The 20,270-nt window shown below is 35.8% G+C and overlaps 1 protein-coding gene across 1 annotated transcript in view; it reads left to right on the top strand.

The window, feature by feature from the left end:
- The first annotated feature begins 7,714 nt into the window (after positions 1–7,714).
- Positions 7,715–20,270, top strand: part of KCNG2 (potassium voltage-gated channel modifier subfamily G member 2) — a 53,517-nt gene continuing 40,961 nt past the window's right edge. The window contains exon 1 of the mRNA XM_039325508.1: positions 7,715–10,083. The gene's annotated coding sequence lies outside the window, so the exon portion shown is untranslated. The remainder of the gene's footprint in view (positions 10,084–20,270) is intronic.

Here is a 20,270-nt window from a genome sequence, read left to right as displayed (position 1 = left end):
TGTTTGAATATGGAGCCCATCAAAGCTCACCCTGCCTACCCAACAGATGTGCATAGTGATATCTCAGTCAGTAAATACTCAGCTACTAGACACGAAATGAGTGTTTTCTCTATCACTTAGTTTTGTGCTGAAAATCAAATCTCTTTCCAAACACACAAATAAAAATTGCTAGGCAGCGCAGACTACAATGTGCAGTTGAATAGAACAAGATGCAGCTGGTATTGGCACTGCATGCTTTTTGCAAAATCTCATGACTGCAGCAACTGAAACCTGGAATCTAGAGCTAGAGCAGTGATGGCGAACCTTTTAGAGACCGAGTGCCCAAACTGCAACTCAAAACCCACTTATGCATCGTCGGGTGCTGGGTGGGTGTGGCCCATTGGGTGGGTGTGGCTACGGTGGTAACAGCAGACTGGGTGGGACTAAAAAGTTCAATCAATCAATTCCAACTTCGCAAGATTTTTTTTTCTGCGAGAAGTTGAAATTGACTGATTGATTGAACCTTTTTTTTTGTACACGGCGGCAGAGGCCTAAAGCGAAAAGGTTTTATAAAACCCAGCTGAAGGCCTAGGACTGGGGCAACGGCGCACGTGCCCACAGAGAGGGCTCTGAGTGCTGTCTCTGGCACCCGTGCCATAGGTTCGCCACCACTGAACTAGAGTATCCACCAACAGCACAGACAGATTAGTGGAGGGTGGGCTTAGTCTGTTTCACAAGCAGCTTTAAATCAAAAACATGAGAAATAATAATGTCCAAAACATGAGAAATAGGTTCTACCCATGCTGGCAGGGGAATTCTGAAAGTTGAAGTCTATACAACTTAAAGTTCTTGAGGCTAAAAAACTCTGCCCTTGTGTGTAATGGTGACTGATACCTCAGTACAATGTCTTAAATCTGTATTTTAATATTTAGGCTGGACCTACTGAAATCAATTGGAGTTTATTTATTAATTATTTCTGAAAAAAATCCTTCAATCAGAACAATCCAAAGGTTTGTCTTAATGGACTGCAGTAATGGAAGCTTGCACACATCTTATTCAGCAGTACGAAAGTCAGTTTGTTTCTACTCTGTATCAGCAGGTCTTTTTAAAAAAAAAAAAAAAATCCCTCCCTTACAGTCAGTGTAAGGGAAGTAATTTAGACTAGCTCAATGGGTTTTCTAAATTTTCTCTTAAATAAGCATCTTGGCGGAAAGATTATTTGATTTCATTCTTTGAATGTACAATCTTTCCTGACATGATTTCGCTCAACCTCTGCTGCAATCTATTACTCTCTTTGCAATGTTACATTTTCTGATATCAACACAATTAATCTTAGAGGCTGGTAGGAATGGGATTAAGGAGATTTTTAAAATAAATTTTCTCTTTCAAGCCTGGAGCTTTCTCACAAGGATATAGGATTCCAGCCTGTACAAACTTCATATATTTTAATAAAGTGAAGCATGGCCTACAGCAAGTTTAACTTGATTTTAGTATATTATTAAAACTATGGAATAGTCTTCATATCTTTAAATATTTTCGTAGGTCCCAAAAGTCTTAGGTTCTTGTGTTTATCAGGTAAGTATGGGTGTCAACTGCTTTGTGTCAACCTATTTTTTTAGTGATTCCTGCAAGCCTGTTGCTACTGTGCAAGGCAGTAAGAAATAGAATAAAAATAGTCTTCTACATATTTTACAGCTTCAAGGAATTGGAAGATTCAAGGCACATCTCTTGTCTCTGTCTCTTTCTCTCTTTCATCTCTTTCTCTTTTCCTCCTTCTATGCTGCATTTATAACTGGAGTAGTGACAATAAAGATATGAATCTTTCAGAGAGCTACATTAACCAATAAAGTTCATAACAACTATGACCAAGTCAGGCAGTTGGAAAATATAATATAAATATAAAACTTATAATTGCCATATTATTGTGTTCTTTTAGACAATTTGTCTACTTTTTCACTTTTTTATGGTAAAATAATATTGCTGAGTGTTATCCTGCTGAACATTTTAAAATAAGAGTAGGAAGCTACATTCTGCCTTTGTTCCCAATTAGCAGCATATCACTTGCATTGAGCTTGCTATTAGTATCACTAACCTTTTTCAGTGTTTGACCCTTATAGATAGATTACATTATAGATGCATTGTTATGAAGTATTTTAATGTTTTTATTTAAATACATTTAAAATACATTAATATAGCTACAGTAAAGAGTCATAAACAGATTATAGAATGAGATTCCCTTACAAAATGTTTTTATTGATCCTGCTGGATTAAAATGGTGAAAATCAATAACTGACCGATTCAGTTATAATTAGGAAATTCATTAGGAAAATATAGTACTGGGCTGAATGCTTTTAACATCAGAAATGTATATTTAAACTAACAGAGACAAATGATGCAGGAAGGAAGAGCATAGAGATTAAACAATGTATCAGATAAATGTAATATTTTATTATAATTTTTTAAAAAAGAAAAGAGTGAAATTATATAAATAAGCAAAGGAAATAACTATGTAGTCCAATCTTTGTTATCATTTGCCTCCTATGTTTTTTGGAGGTGGTGATTTTTGTTGAAGTGTTTAGTTTTATAGTTTTATTATGGTTTTTTATGTTATTTATGTTTTTTATTGTGAACCAACCTAAATTGGGCAGACATATTAATGTTTTAAATAAGTAAATAAATACATTTATGGGCAGATGGACAAACGTATTAGTTTTAAATAAATAAATTCTACATTTCTCACTGCTTAAAAAATGGAAAATACTGTAGCTTTTTAATAGAATAACAAAATAACAGAGTTGAAAGGGATCTTGGAGGTCTTCTACGTCAATCCTCTGCTCAAGCAGGAAATCGTATACCAGGAGTGTCAAACTGCCGGCCCGCAGGCTGGATGCGTCATGCCGAAACCACACCCACCCCATTGCTGGCAATGGAAAAAAAGTTGCAATACGTTGCAACACATCACGTGATGTTGCGAGTTTGACACCTCTGCCCTATACCATTTCAGACAAATGATTGCTCATTCTCTTCTTAAAAACCTCCAGTATTGGAGCACCCATAACTTCTGGAGGCAAGTTTTTTCTTTAGCAATAGGCACTGCTGTGGTAGAACCATTAACTATAATTCCAATTCAGCATGCAGTTTTTTTCCCTGTCACTTTTAAGATTAAATGCAAATAAAAGGGGCAACACAAGATGATATTTAAAAAACTATATAAAACCTGTGTCAAAGAGTCACCAATTTTTGAAAAATATTATTTTTTTTTAATTGGGATTTTGTGGTTACCTTGTTTCCTTTTTCCTAAAAAGCATTAATTGCATTAGAAATTGAAACTATGGTAAAAAAGTATATTTCAAAATTCCAAAAAGATAATAGCTATAATACAATTGCATGGCTGATGGTCAGTATATACCTTTTAAATTATTCATGCTTCCTTCTGCACTACAGAAGAAGTCAAACTAAGATGCCGCAAAGATCAGTACATACTGATGTTATTTCTTGTGGCAACATGCTTGCTGGCTGGGAAATACATCAGCCAGGAAACAAAACTGAGATTAGTTGAATACAGAGTGTAGATTTAAATTCCTCCAGTATATTTAAATGGCCCAAAAATAGTTTTGCTAAAATTCAGATAAACATCCCATAAACAGAGATGGGTTATAAATTAAACATTAGACTGTGCAATTGTATGTATCACTATTGAAATATAAGTCTGATTTTATTTGGCCACGTTACATAAATATAATATATCAGCCTAAGGGGAAATGAACCTCAGGTAAAATAATAGTTCTTGAAGACTGTGCTGCCTGAGGCTAACTAGAATTAATTTTAAATGGATAATGTCTTTTTAAATTACTGGTAGCATTAAAGGAGGACTAGATCAATCTTACAAAATTACAAAGCAACTATGTAACACTGATTAATATTTGAGTTCATTACATCATCATAAAATAAAAAATAAAATTTGGGATCCAATTGCATAGTTATCTGGAATAAGTTCCACTAAATTCAGTAGTGTGTGTGTGAGAGAGAGAGAGAGAGAGAGAGAGAGAGAGAAAGAAAGAGAGAGAGAGAGATACCCACACCTATGCACATACAAACAATCCCATTTACTAATCGAATCAAACCTTTATTATGCGCATAGACCAACAAAAGGAGAGTTAGCCAATTAAAGGGAATAAAAGGTACATCAAAGTCTAAAATAATAAATTTTAAAACACTAAAAGATATAAAACAGAAAATATATATAATAACAAAAATCTAAAAAGAATCTAAAAAGTGAGGTAGGAACATTAGATGGATATAAAGCAGCATAAAGGTTAATATAGACTATATCTATCAAATTACAGAATATTCTAGTATGATGAACCAGCTGCTCATTTAGTCTAGTTGATGGCACAATTCATCATCATCTGATGGATTTTAAGTGCTGCTGCACAGAACCTGGTAACATCATATGTTGTGGCAGGGTGGGTATCTGAAAACAAAGGGACAAAGGTGTTCTCATCACCTTTGAAGAAGGCAATGGTATGTCCCTTGCTTCAAGAGTCTTTTGTTGATCCAACTGTTTTAGACAATTGTAGACTTGTCTGTAATTATAGACTTGTCTCCAAGCTTCTTTTCTTAGAAAGGTAGTGGAAAAGATAGTGGCCCTACAACTCCAGAAAAAAAAGCATTATTGGGCCCTTGGCAGTCAAAAGGCAAACTAATACAGCATGGAAATTACATTGGTCATGCTTGAAGTTGATCATTTGAGGGACTGGGATGAACTAGAACAAAGAGGTTTTGGTTATAATACACAATACACAAAGGAGAAAATATGAGAGGATTGAAATTTACATGATGTTCCAATCTTGAAGAGAATTTTTATAAAATAATGTATCATTAGTAAATGTCATCAGAAAAATTGTCTAGAATGGGTAATGATACCTCAAATCCATGTTGATAATGTGAACAAAAAGAAGGGACACTTTATCATGCAGAAAATTTGGGATACCAAGGCATACACTAATTCAGAGGATCTTAAAGATTGAAGGACCTTTCAATTGAACCTGGATGTTTTTGTTTTGGGATCGATGGGAATAAACAGCTGGAAAAAGTCACAGAACTTTATTTTTATGTATGATAACTGCAGCAAGATTATTATATGCACAAAAGTAGCAAGTTTTAGCACTACCATAGTGATTGAGGAAGATGATGGAACTGGTAGAGATGCTAAATTGACTAATTAGAAAATAAACAGTATCTACATTTACTGCTGACTGAAAACACCTTTTAGACTTTTGCATGAAACAGAGAAAATGAACTTAACTTAGCGAACCACAGAAATCTCGGTTCCTGCAGTCTTCTATTGAGGAGCAGTGTCCAGAGTATATGTGGACAATCTCATAACCTCTCCTTTCTCTGGAAAGATTTTGCTAGTCAGGATCCTGCTCCTTCAGGGATCTCTAGCTCACCATGTCCTCACTGGAAGTTTCCACTTGGCTCACCTCTATCAATAAGGTATGTATTTTAGTACAAGTTCATGACTTCAAGGAGCTTAAATTACTAATATTTCTTTATCCCATCCACCTCCACATCCTAAGTGTTGTACAAAAATTTAAAAAGCTTTTCTAAAAAATTAATTAGGCAGGAAAAAAAGTTAATCAGGAAAAAAAGAAACCAAGGTGAACAGATGTGACCTAGTGTAATCAAATGTTTGAAAGGAGAATTGGTTTTTAGATGCAAAAACATTCTAGTGCTGAAAGGTTTTAAGGAAAAAAAAAAGTATGTAGATATACAATAGACTTAATTAAAGTATTAGTACATGTTAACAAAAGAGTCCAAGGATAAACTTACATAACCTATAAAGAAAGAGGCAAAAAAAGTTAGTCATAAGCAAGGAAACTATTCATTCAGGAAATTTAAATATAAAATGGAGAGAGATATCTGAAATAGGAAAATTTAATACTATATTGCTAACTAAATGAGAGTTAGCACAAATACTCAAATAAGTACAATGTTTAGAAAAGAATGGAGAGTTTAGAGTAAAAACTTGTCAACCCTCTTGGGTAGACCAGACAGAAAACATAATCAGATGAACTAAATGAACTAAATGTAAGGCTACATGAACATTTTGAGTTAGAAAGTACAAACTTTCTACCCTCCACGTTTACCTGCTTACTTCATTAGGATGGGTCTTACTTTTTTTTTCCTGACCATTCAGTGACTGCAGCCCCCTGCCCCTCTCATCTGATCATTTCCTAGGCATTATCTCTTCTCCCCATTCCTCAAGGTCACCCATGCATCCCATTACAAAACTGGAAGATGAAAGCTAAATGTGAGTAATAGTCAATGAATATCCATAGACAGTTCAAATCAAAGCTCTACAATAGGAGAATGAAATATAATTTATTAAATATCTCTAATTAAAGAGTTGATTTGGAAATATTACTCAATTTCTGGCAGAACAGATGACCCTGTAAGAGTAGAAGGCCAGAGGTCTTCAACCTTCTCTCCTCTAAGCCCTCTGGGATTTCATACTCTGCCCCCAACTTCGGATTTCTAATTGGGATAATGGCTTGGTAGTTCCTTATGCTCCTACCTTTCTTCTAAGGAGCACTACACCTGCCATTGATCCCAATGCTTGTGTATGACAAAGCCTCTCACGCTCAATGCTTTCTTTCTAGTAATTAACATGCTAAAATACAAAAAGCAAAATAATAGTGTAAGTTGGTGGCTATGCAGTAAAGAGACATGACTAGTTGACCCGTGTATTCCTTTTTTCCTAATCTCACCAGAAATAAACAACACAACATTTTATTTGTGTGTGTCTGTGTGTGTGTGTACACACAAATAAAATTGCTTTTTTCCTAATCTCACCAGAAATAAACAATATAAAATCTCCAGTTAATAGCTTTGATAGATCAAATATTGATAGAAATATTGAAGTACATATATTAAATATGTATAGAGATATCAAGTTGAAAGATATGAAAATATAGTGAAATTGGATTTTAAATAATATAGTATAGATAAAGACTTTATAGAAAAAATAGTTAAAAGATTTTTAAAGTTTTATTATTAACATTAATTTCTAAGACAAAAACCTTTTTTGTAATATATTTATACAATGTGCAGCAATTTTTATATATTATATTTGGTTCTGAAAGAAAAAGCTAAAAAAATCTCATTGGCATTTTAGATCATAATTAATATTGATATAATCTCTTGATTTTTACCTTCAGTGGTCTAAATTATCCAAACATCAGAGTGTTAATAATCTTTAGTCAATACTATACAAATACCACTATATCAAAGAATATAATGGATTATGTTTTACACACACACACAGATACATATATACATATATATATTCTAAAAAATAATTTAAGTCCACACATCTTAAAGTTGTCTAGTCTGAAAAACATTGCTGTATATCATTACATCAATGCATACCTTTTGTTTCAGGTTTCCTTGTTCAAGATGACAATTTTTATTGATTAATAATAATAATAATAATAACAATAATAATAAAGTTGGAAGGGACCTTGGAGGTCATCTAGTCCAACCCCCTGCTCAGGCAGGAAACCCTATACCATTTCAGACAAATGGCTGTCCAGTCTCTTCTTAAAAACTTCCAGTGTTGGAGCATTCACCACTTCTGGAGGCAGGTTGTTCCACTGGTTAATTGTTCTAACTGTCATGAAGTTTCTCCTTAGTTCTAGGTTGCTTCTCTCCTTGATTATTTTCCATCCGTTGCTTCTTGTCCTGCTTTCAGGTGCCTTGGAAAATAGCTTGACTCCCTCTTCTTTGTGGCAGCTATATATTTTTGCTGGTTTAGTGCAATTTAATAATACAGTGTGCCTTCAACAAAGCGCATAACAGCTAACCAGTCAAAAACAATTATAACATTAGAATGCCAAGGAAAGGAAATACAAATTTGACACCAGAAAATTACAGAAACATCACAATTTATAATTTATCAATTTAAATAATAAAATAGCTAAGCCTGCTAAACATGCAGTCCCGTACCATTCTTTAAATGAGAAAGCTCTTTTTCCTTTTTTGTCGGCCACTAGTGTTAAAATCTCACATCCAAAATGTTTTTGTTCATCACAAAAGTAATTGATTAGTGTAATATCCTTGTTGTGATTATAGCATGGGCACATACTATAGAGAGATAACTGTCGACCATTGATCGAGAACCTTGGCCTAACTCATTTGGTGAGAAAGTACAAAATGGTTGAAATAAGCGGATATAATTGATTGGTGCACAAAACTCACTAGCAAGCGAAAAAAGAACAAGAGCCAGTAACATCGCACTTTTGCAGTGCCACTACTGTATTTCATAGTACAGATCTTTCCTTCCTTCCTTCCTTCCTTCCTTCCTGCTAATGAACTCCTCCTCCTAAAGATATTTCCTTATGTAACAAATAGACAAAAGGTATGGTTATACACTACACCCATTAATAGTGTACATATATATACTCACTATATATGTGTGTGTATGTGTGTGTTTGTGTTATGTAAGGGGACAATTATGAGAAGTTTTACATCAAAATATATTTTACTCTTTATACTGTTTCCATCTTCCCCTTAAAATATTAACAGAGTCCACAATAGTTTGATAATCAGTTTCTCCACTAGATAATTGATAGTCAAGCTTAAACTAAATTAATCAAGTAAAATAGCAAACGGTGAAATCTCTTTCTTAAACTTCCTCAAACTTCCAAATAAGTTACTAAGATCTAATCCACATATTAAAGAATAGCACAGTTAATTAAATTAGGTCTCCCAGAAGAAATGCATGTTCACAATACACATACACACTTCTCAAGTGTCACCCTAGAATCATCAGGAGACACTCCGGAGAAGCTCTCCTTATAAAAATCTCCTGAACCTCAATTCTCTGCAGTCTGCTCCTAAAAGCAAACTGTTTTGCTTTTAGGAATAAATATTTCTTCTTTCCTCACATCTGTCTGGAGCCCATTTTTATTTATTCTTGCACAGCCCCAGCTTGAGTTGGAACCCCAAATTATTCTTCTGACCCTTCCTTCCTTCCCTTTCAATCTGGGGAAGAAAATAATGCCAAACCACTTCCAAAAATCTTGCCAAGAAACCCACTGGAAGTTTGAATGTTTGCATGCATACAACTCAACACGGGTGCCCAAATGCATGCCTGCTTAACAGCCCCCTTCCCCATAAGTTCCAAGATACTAAAATGGTTAATGTTAATTGTGGAAGTTCATACTACTATGATTACTGTTATTTAGGTAGCATTCTTTTGAATTGTTTCTATTTCATAATATTCCATTTCTCTTGTTGAAGCAATAACTTGCAATTGACCCGTCTCTTTATCTACCAAGTCCCCAAGATAAACTCTCATCTTGAGCTTCCTTTGATCGCAGCATGCAAAAATCTAAGGGGCAGGCCAGCTGAATAGAGCATATGTTGTGAACAGAAAAGCCTACGATTATTAAGTGAATGTGTGTGTGGGGGGGGGAATCCGAATTAAATGTCGTGAGTAAAGAAAAGTGTTAGGCTGCTATTTTCGTTGGGTATCTACCTCATGCCCCGAAAGTTCAGGGTGGGCCCGGCCACCTCGACAACGCCCTGCTCTTTCGCCTCCGAGCTAGCCAAGACTTAGCAAAGCTCCCGCGGGCTCTCGGCGATCCCTTAGGCGGCCCCGACACCCTCACACCCAAAGGTGGGGCGCAGATAATTCTCTGAGGCCAAAGAAAAGCGCAACCTGAGGGGGAGCCAGTCCGGTTGCGCCTTTTCTTCTGGGGGTTTCGCGGCGTGAGGGGGCGCGGAAGGCGGTGCCTGAGGCGAGGCTGAGCGGGGCGGGATTCTTCCCACCCGCCTCATTTCGCGGCTGCCGCTGCTTGCGGCGCTTGGGCTTCTTTTTTGGGCGAAGCGAGCGGGGAGGAAGCGCTTGCAAGCGTGCCGCCCAGTCTCCGGAGCTGAAGCATCGGGGAAGAGGGAAAGCCGCCGCGCCTTCCCGCGACCCCTGCCTTCCATCCGCAGCGCCAAAGAGAAACTCCGAGGTGGGTGTCGGGACTCCCCAGCAAATGCAAGCCAGCTCTCAAGGGCGAAGGAAGGCAAGGGATCACTAGAAGACTAGAGGTGAACAAGGGGAAAGTTTGGGTGGGAACCTCAGTGCAACCACCTTAGCGGAAGAATCGGGGCCGTAGAACTAAACGGTTCGGACAAGGGTGGTTATAGCAGCCCAACTTTATGCATGCGCAAGCCTGTTGAGCAAGTTACAAGCAAGTGCGTAGAATATAGGATTACAGCGTGAAGCCCCTTAGCAAAACGTTCTTTAATTTGCGCTCTTGTTATGCACCTGCTTGCATGGCTGCTGTCTGTGGTGGCTGCAAAAGAGTTGGTTATACCGCCTCGAGGTTGTTTTTAACTTGTGAAGACTCAAACCTATGGCTTCTTTCTATAGCAACAGGGTTAGAAATGTGACTGTTTCCTTGGGAAATGGGTTTGTGGACACTTCATCCGCTTTCCTCCATCCCTCTTCTCGTGAATTCCTCCATTAAGTAAATGGCTCGCATCATTTGACCTCTCACATCATATTTTGGGCAACTGTCTCTTCCCGTTAACTTCTACCAGCATATTCCATTAGGCAGGAGCAAAGCAAACCTAAGGAAGAGCATGTCTCGGCTTAACGGTTAATTACTGTATTTGTACTCTCACTTTGTAAAGCAGACTATAAAAATACATCGGGAAAAAGTGAAATAATTTAGTTTTCCATTTTATTTCAAAACACCAGTTCCTGTTTTATTAAATTATCTTTTAAATTGCCAGAACAAACCATGTGCAATTACAATTGTAATGTGTGGCATAAGAAGTCTATGGCACTATAATTTGGATATGGGAGTATAAATTACAGTAATATTTTGAGGCACAAAGTAAAATACCAACTAGATCCTGCTGCTGGAGCAATAGCTATTTGGACCACTAGTCGATACATAAAAAAAAATTGATCCAGCTTGACTGTTTTGGAAGATTATTCATATGCAAATATATTTTCCTAGACCTGTGATAGGGAAATAAAAAAATTATGATATAATGTAATTTAATTTATTTAATTATGATGTTAATTAATGCTCAGTTCTAAAAATATTTTGTTATGGCTCTTCCCTAATAAAAAATTGGTGGATTTCATTTTTTTGGAAGGGTGCATAGTGCAGCTGATCTGAGGTTTCAGATACATTTGGCTAGAGCATTCCAATACTATTTTTTCCTTTTTAAATGAACCTCCTTGAATTTAATGCAATTTTATCTTAAACATATAGCTGAATAAAATGTATGAACTTCAGAACAAATCAGTAAGCAAGCTGTTACTTTCTTAAATAAATAATGAGATACCCAGATACTTTATATATTATATATAGTATTTATAGATATTTTCAGGAAGCATAAGCTATGTTTATTGTACTATGTACAATGATGTAATTTAAGGTTTCATCTCTGTAGGAGATCTATTGCATAGGTACAGTTCTTGATGCCTAATAATAAACTTTTGTTTATAATTTAAGTGATAAATAATGCCTTACTAATAATAAGACCTGATGTTTATAGATGTGGAAGCATGAAAGTCAGTTTCTTATTCATGTTCAGAATGTGTAGTATTTCATGTTTGCTATTCATGGCTGTATGGTCTTTACCAAGTCCTAATCAAGTTAAGGAGTGTTTAACTTAAAACAGCTTCTCATGAAATGGCTTATCTTATGAAACTCCTATGTAAAGAGAGTTTTTGCCAATTTCATCATAAGAAATGTCCTTAAATTTTTATCTTTAAATGTTTATAATATTTCCTGATCTGATAACAAAATAATTGAAATTAGATTTAATTTTAGTTCCAGAAATGAGATTAAAATTGCTTCCCAAAAAGTTTACTTCATTGAAAAAGTAGGTACTTTACTATAAATAAAGTTTGTTTTTTTTAAAAATGTATATTGTTTTCTATTTCAGTCATATACTAATGTAAAAGTGTCCCAAATTTTGCAAATCAGTATAATTTCATTTTTAATGTAGGAAAAATAATTGCTGTAACATGAAATAATTTTCCACTTTGAATGTCTTGTTGGACTATTAAAGGCTATTTAAATGATTTGTATGAAAAGCATTTTGGATGCATATAAACTGGCTCCAGCTCTTCCAAAGAATTTCATGGCTTAGCAGGCATTTGAACCCAGATCTATTCAGTATTATTTGATGCTTTATCCATTATCATGCTTACTCAGTGACACAGCAATGGCATTTTGTTAGTTATGGTTTCCAGCTCATTGCTATAGTATGCATTTAAAATATACATGCATTTATTTGGAAGAGACATCTAGAAATAAAAATATTGTGAAAAGAATATCAGCATTCTGAGTGTAAATAATTATCACATCATCTAGGAGGCCTACAAGATGTATCATTGATGGAAGTTCAGCTATGGGGAAAATTAATATTAGTTCATTAATTGATTTTCTGTAGCCCTCTAAACCTCCAAAAACTTGTCCCAAAGATTGGGAATTATTTGGATAATACAGTGAGCTGTTTAGGATAGAAAAAACTAGTGAAAATCATGTTCCACTTTCATTACCTTATTCACAAATCAAAATCTCTGCTGTATGTGGAGCTATTCTTTTACAATAGTTCATAGTCAGGCCATCAAATTCAGTGATGTATAACTCATAAGTACATGTATATATAAGATTGCACCCTTTGTATCTTATAGAGTCATGTTTGATACTTAGTTGGAATAAAAAAACAAGCAAGCACAAAGGTCACTGATTCTTGAGGTAGAATATTAATATTTTAAATGAATAAATTTTATTTCTTAAAAGATAATGTGACTTGCAAAACAGTTCTAAAAGATTTCACCTGTGAAGCACCTCTAATTAAAAAATCATAGCGACAATGAAATAGTTTCCCAGCCACAAAAACCTTTTGAAAGAAAAATGTCTTGTTCTTTCTTTAAAAAGTTTATTATTATTATTATTAACAACAACAATAATAATAAATTAATAAATAATTAATCCACTGGGCATTGTGTAAAAAATACGACTTGCCTGTGTCCGAAAAGTCGTGGGAACATAGGATGGAAAAAGTTGTTGAGAATGAGAGGGTGAAGATCTTGTGGGACTTTTGAATACAGACAGATCGCCATTTGGAACACAGCATACTGGATATCGCAGTTGAAGAGAATCAAAGTGTACAGCTGATTGATATCGATGTACTAGGAAATGCCAGAGTCAAAGAAAAAGAACTGGAAAAAATTACGAAATATCACGACCTGGTCATCGAAACTGCATGATTATGGATGAAACGTGTAACAGTGATACACATTGTCATTGGGGCCACTGGGAACTATGTCCAAAAACTGCAAAATATTTTAAGAAACTGCAGCTTCCTGCAATAATTCCAGCAATGCTATACAAAAAACTGCGCTACTCGGAACATCTTACATTTTAAGGAGGTACCTGGTTGATACCTAAGATGCTGGCAGCAACCCATGTCAACCATCAGCGCCAGTCAATTTGAATGTTCAGTTGACTGAGGTTCACGTCTAAATAATAATAATAATAATAATAATAATAGTAAGGACTCGATAGGTAGACAAAATGCCAAATCCAGTCTGAACATCTGGCTGACTGTGCGATGATTAATAATAATAATAATAATAATAAACAACCTAGGTGAATTTATATACTGTAAAGAACTATTTCTATACCAAACAGGACACAGACTAGCAGGAGGCATACACATTTAAAAATAGATATTTGTAGACAGTACTCAGAATCAAATTTTAATTCAGCCATATGGCATAATTTTTCCAATTTGGGAATAAAAAACTGCTTGCAAAATAGTTTGATATTTGTTTTCCCAAGTAGCTTAAAATTCAAATGTAAAAATACCACATTACAAACTATGGAAATAAAACTATACCATGAAGTATTTCCATCATGTACAAAATTTAAGTTTCTAAAAAGCGTCACTTTTGTTCTCTTTAAATTCAGAATTATCAAGTTTGTATGGAATGAAGAGTAGGTTCTCAACTATGAATGACATTGGTATGGGTATATACAATTCCATAATTTTTGCTTAGCTTTTCCCATTTCTGTTACTGTATTATCAGGATCTTCTTTTTGCATGTTATCCAAGTTAAAGATCCTGACTGGTTATTTCAAAAAGCTCTAGCATTCATCATCATAAATGTCTCAATTTAGGGGATATTGGCTGGAAAGGGAGCAATAAGGTAAAACATTCTTTGGGTAACATGCTAAAAAGTCATTTCTATTTTTTTTAGCTGATCATGATAGCATGTATAATGATAATCTATGCCAAGTGCAACTGATGAAGTCAATATTCACTGGAAATGAGCTTTATTATACCATTATCTCAGCACCTTCCCCACATGCCTAACCATGGCATGGATATGCCTCAGCAATTTACATGTTTTTTTGATATGTCTCCATGTTGTTGTCGTCTATTTGTCTCAACCCATCATGAAGAAGGCTGTTCAGTGTTAAAAATAGTGCTTTCTTCGTTAAGTAGCCAACAAGTGGTAGTTTTACCATAGATACAATCTTAACAGGCTTCACCAACACTTTTGTTGGTGGCAACTGTCAGATAATTTTGGGGTGGGAGGGGGAGGATGGGATCAGCTTAGTTCCTAATGGCCACTTTAGACTCATGCAGATGTATCCCTTGCTCCTCGGGCACTCTCTTCCAGGGTTGGTGTACTTGGGGAATGGAAGATTTTGTTCTATCATACTGGGCTCTCCTCCTGTATACATCCAGATAATTTGAATATTTGGATCTGCCCAATTTTTCACTTTGCTTTTTGAACAGTCATGTAGTGCTTTTCTGGGGGAAAAAAGATGTGATTGGTGAAATGGTAGAAAATGGTTTGTGGGTCCTCCTGTTGGACCTGTCAACTATTGTTTGAATTGCCAGTTATTTCATAATACATTTAACTATATGACATGGTTTACCTATCTCTGTGCTGAAGGCCCGACCCAGAGAATTGGCAGCTTGGGAGCTTCCCTTTCCCCTTTTCCTACCACCTCCCCAAACCTTTGGAACTGATCATTAGGATCGGAGATACACCAGGTGAATGGGCAGCCTCGGAAGATGGCTAAACCTACAAAAACAATTGTCAGTCACTGTAGTGTTGATAGTGTTGACTGATAAAATTGAGGAGGTAGAAAAAGGGTGGCCTTCCCAATACAGGAAAAGGGCAACTCTCCTCCGGCTACAAGGCAGAAGACAGCCTTTTCCTCCTGCTCACAGATGGGAAGAAAACACTCAGCAATGGGAAGAACTTTCAATATGAGGACAATGAAGCAGAAGTTTCAGGAACACTAATTTCTAAATGCTAATTTTAGGCTTTCCCAGGTAATGATAGAATTGTAGTTGAACATAACTGTTGGAGAGCACTTGGTTGGTATTTATGTATTTACTGATTTAGCATTGAATTAATTTTAAAAGGCTGATATTTTATATTTTTTCGGAAGCACAGTTTAATTTTTTGACTTCCCTGGGAAAGAAAAGTGTATATAACAGCAGGCAACTTTCTCTCTCCTTTATTGTTTAGACCTCCTAGAGGTTGCACTGTGATATGCTGTATCTTTACTTAGTTCTCTCTCCCAGTCCAATAAAACCAAACCTGTATAATGTCATTTTATGGATCAGTTACTCCGTCATAAAAAGAATCCTCACATTCATTAATGGACAAACCACTTTTAACACTGAATGAGGATATTACAAGTATGAAGAACTTCTAGAGAGATCTTCAGTTCCTCAATGAGAAAACAGCATATTGGAATATGCTAGGGAAGCTGAACAAGGCAAAAATGTCTGTCTGGGAATTTGTCTTCTGCTATATCAGATGTTCCGAACCTTTTGGGCACCAGGGACTGATTCTCGCGGATGGGGCTTTGCTTGTTTGGGCGGACCGGTTGCTGGCATGCCGTGGCCCGGTACTGGTCCATGGACTGGAGATTAGGGACCCCTGTCCTATATAACTCATGGATGGCCTCAGATCTTAAAAGCATTTTGGGATAGATAAATAAGAGGCTCATGACAAGATGAGCTGAGAAGATCTATTGGATTTGCTTTTGATCCCAACAGGATAAATGACCAGCCATTAAATAGGATTCCCATAATTTAAGACTTATTTTTATTGCAGGATATTTCTCTCTAATGCATAGTTGTTAAGCGATTAAAGCCAATTGCCTTAGAAGTCTTGAGTCTAGTACTTAATGACAAACAGCAATTTCAAAGCTAAGAATAGCTTTTAACCTAAAGAAGTCACTTGTGTATACTTTTAATGTGGCATAGAAGGTGGAAGAATGCTATTTTTAAACTGGCAATATATTTTTAGCCAATGTACTCTCTATTATAGTTAAGGAAATAATCAATTTAACCCACTCATGTGAAAACAGAAAAAAAGCTTTCAGTAGCCTCTGACCAAATCATGATCAGTTGTATCTTACAAGGTATTTGCCTTGATAAAACTTTCATAGAGCATGCTTGTCAAGGAAGAAAAAGATTGTGTAGGTAAAAAAAGCTCATGGAAGAGATAGATCAAGGGAAAACATGTATATTGGATGGAAGGAAAGAAGGAATTTTGATTGGATGGTGGAAAGTGTTTTATGTAGTTTGGATTTTAATATCCAGAATTATTCAGCAATGGAGTTGTCAGTTATACATAGTTTATATGGAAATTAAATGTTCTTGCAGTTTAGATAAAATATTAACAATATGAAAAATAATGAATTCAGTGTATTGTCTCCAAAATACTATATCTGTAGGGTTTGTTATTAAAAAAATCACAAAAGTTTATAATCAGAAATTCACAAATGCTTTATGGTAATGTAGTTAATCAAAGCAGATTATTTCTACTGCAAGATTTTTCCCACAGAGGATTCCCACCCCCAATTATAGCAAAATAAAGAGAATATTTAAGGACTGGAATTCAAAATCCCAGTGTTTTAGAAGACAATAGAGAAACTGGTGATAACATGACATTATCAAAAGAGATGAGAGACAAATTTTGCAGCCTATTATGCTCTCAATTCTGTTAAAATGTCCCCAAATCTTAATATATTTTTTCAGAATTACCATTTTGAGTGTGTATGAATGGAAATGGGAACAGCTTGTTTCCAAGCACCCATATGGCCAGACCTGATTTTTACAACTGTTTTTACAGCAGTTGTTAAGTGAATCATGTGGTTGAAAGTCTGAATCCAGGTGGCCCCCGGAAACCAGCAAAAGTCATTGCAAATTATGGTCATATAAGTGTGAGCTGGTTGCCAAGTGCAGGAAATGCAGTGGTAGCACAACATTTTATAATAGCCAGAAGTGTTTTTACAGGCCACAAAGTACCTGTTTCATAGGCTATTGGAACTCCTAAGAGTCATTAAATGACTAGTCTTAAGTTGAGAACCACCTGTAATTTATTTTCCTTCTAGTACGTATGAGTTTTGCGATATGTCATGTCCATTATGGAAGCCATTTTGCATGAGGATCCAGAACATGCTCTCAGAATTTCATATGTGCACATGAAGCAGTTTTTGTTTTGCTTCCAGCTACTCTATGAAACCTTTTTGAACTTGAAGTGAAAATTGATTAGATTTTTTTTGTTGCCTTTTGAGGGGGGAGGGAGCTCATTTAGTCATCATCAAAGCACCAAAGCCAACTTGTCAATGAAAATAACCAAAACTGAAAAGAGACATCACTTTGCATTAAGCACATTAACTAAGTTTATAGGGTCATAAATTTGGAGTGATGTTATATGAATAATTTCTCAGCTGAGATTTTTTTTTGTTTAAAGTACAGTACAGTAATCAAGGTGATTGCTTCTGCTGATGATTTCAAATGTTTGTCTTAGGCAGACTTTGGGCCAAATTATCATGTCTAATAGTCTAAAGCAAAGTGCATTAAATAAAAGACATACACGATATATCACTTTGTAATAGAAATAGAATTGTTTTCTATCTTTTGAGCAGTGGTGTAGTGGTTAAGGTACCAGGCGAGAAACTGGGAGACAGTGAGTTCTAATCCTGCCTTTGACGCAAGACAGGTGGGTAACCTTAGTGTAATCACTTTCTCTTAGTTCTAGGAAGGAGGCAGTGACAAAATCTTTTCTGAAAAACATTGCCAAGGAAACTGCAGGGACTTGCCTGGGCAATTTTCGAGAAATTGAATAGAAGAGGAAAAAAGGCTTTGAACAATCTGTATAAAAACATTCTTTCCATTCTTGTGCAACATGAGTTGCATTCTGATATTCAAAGTGCTAGTTTGTTCCATGCAAATGTTACGATGTTGCACATAATTTTTACCTGACTCATCTTACTTGACTCATTCAAATTAAGAGATATCCCTCGACTTATGACCACAATTGGGATCAGAATTTACATTGCTAAGCTAGGCGGTTGCTAAGTAAGACAAACCCGATTGTACAACTTTTTTGCCACCGTTGTTAACCAAATCGCTATAGTTGCTAAGTGAATCATGCAGTTGTTAAGCAACTCTATCTTCTCCCATTGATTTTGCTTGTCAGAAGCCATCTGGAAAGATCGCAAATGGTGATCACATGACCCTGGATGCTGCAACTCTCTAATACATGTGGTTGCCAAGCGCCTGAATTTTGATCACATGACCATGCTGCGTCAGTTTTAAGTATAAGGACCAGTCATAAATTAGTGCCGTTGTTACTTTGAGTAGTCACTAAAGAAATGGTTGTAAGTTGAGGACTACTTGTACTGTCTGTTGAGTTATTGATCACAATAGGCATTGAGAATCTAACTAAAATCCTCTAGCCAGTCTATTGAGTTTGTACGATTATGTACGTTATAGATCAGCCTTTCAGTTTAAAAATTGACATCTTCTTAAATAGTTAAAGAAGACTTAAATTTAGCCCAGAGATTTTACTATATTGAACCCTTCAATCAAATACTTGAAACCATCATTAGATTTCTAGTTTAAAACCAACAAAATATGGTTTTAAAAATTTTAAAAATTCAAAATTTTCTGTTTTTTAAACAATGTACTACAGCATGGTTGTCAGACTGCCGACCCGCAGGCCAGTTGCATCATGCGGAGGCCATGCCCACCCCAGCTCCAGCAATGTGAAAAAAGTCATGATATGTCGCGACAAGTCACGTGACGCGACAAAATTGACACCCGTGTACTACAGCATGGGTTCCCAACCCCTGGTCCGTGGACCGGCATGCCAAAAACTGGGCTGTGCAAACAAGCGAAGTCCCATCCACAGGATGCAGACAGCATGTGAAACCACACCCCTTCCAGTCCGTGGAAAAACCTCTCTTCACAGAACCAGTCCCTGGTGCCCAGAAGATTGGGGGCTGCTGTACTACAGAGAATTATAAATTTATTGGAAAGCTAAATCAAACAAAGTAATTTCTGTATTTTTAACTAAAACGTTAAACAGCAACACTGAAATAAGTTTAAATTGTACTTATGTATGCTTGTATGTGTTGATGGTATATTGACTTGATTCCTTGACTCCTGACAACTGCCTGGATTAGTCCCTGTGCTTTTCTTGACAAGATTTTGGAAGTCGTTTGCCATTGCCTCCTTCCTAGGAGAGAGTGTGACTCTCCTCTCTCTCCCTCTCTCTCTCTCTCTACACACACACACACACACACACACACACACACACTTTAAATAACTTGAAAAAATTACATATTTGAAATATTTACCATATTTACCAATTGTCTCTAAAGATTAATTGGGACTTTTAAAAAATTATTTGCACCCCAGATTAACAAACATTTGAGGAAGAATTGCAGATATTCAAGCTATGTTTGCCTTTAGTTACAATTTTAGAGTAGACTATAGATATGCAAGTTCAATCCTACTGTGCTAAAATAGTATTTTATTACATTAAAACCCTTCTAAGGACTGCTGAAAAGAAGCCAGAAAACAAACCAAACTATAGAAAAGTAATGAATAGATGATGAGATTCTTTGATCATGGTCATGGGACAACCGTTAATATATGTTGCTTTTAATTGATAAGAAGAATTCTCTGAAGGTGTCAAACTTGAAGTGTGTATGTGTCTGTGTGTATAGTGTTTGAAGCAGTAGTAGCTTAAATATAAATAGTCTATCAACGAAGGCAGGTCATCCCAGTATTATATTGAATTTGAATAAACAAGAAATCTAACTATTTTTCTGCTAAAATATCTTGCTGCTCTCAATGGATCATCTATTCCAGTGGTGGTGAACCTATGGCACGGGTGCCAAAGGCGGCACTCTGAGCCCTCTCTATGGGCACGT

Source organism: Crotalus tigris, unplaced genomic scaffold, assembly GCF_016545835.1.
Source record: "Crotalus tigris isolate CLP2741 ecotype Arizona unplaced genomic scaffold, ASM1654583v1 scf7180000024337.5909745, whole genome shotgun sequence".
Classification (NCBI taxonomy): Eukaryota; Metazoa; Chordata; class Lepidosauria; order Squamata; family Viperidae; genus Crotalus; species Crotalus tigris.
The sequence above is the reverse complement of the archived record's forward strand: the minus strand, read 5'-3'. Positions and strand labels throughout refer to the sequence as shown.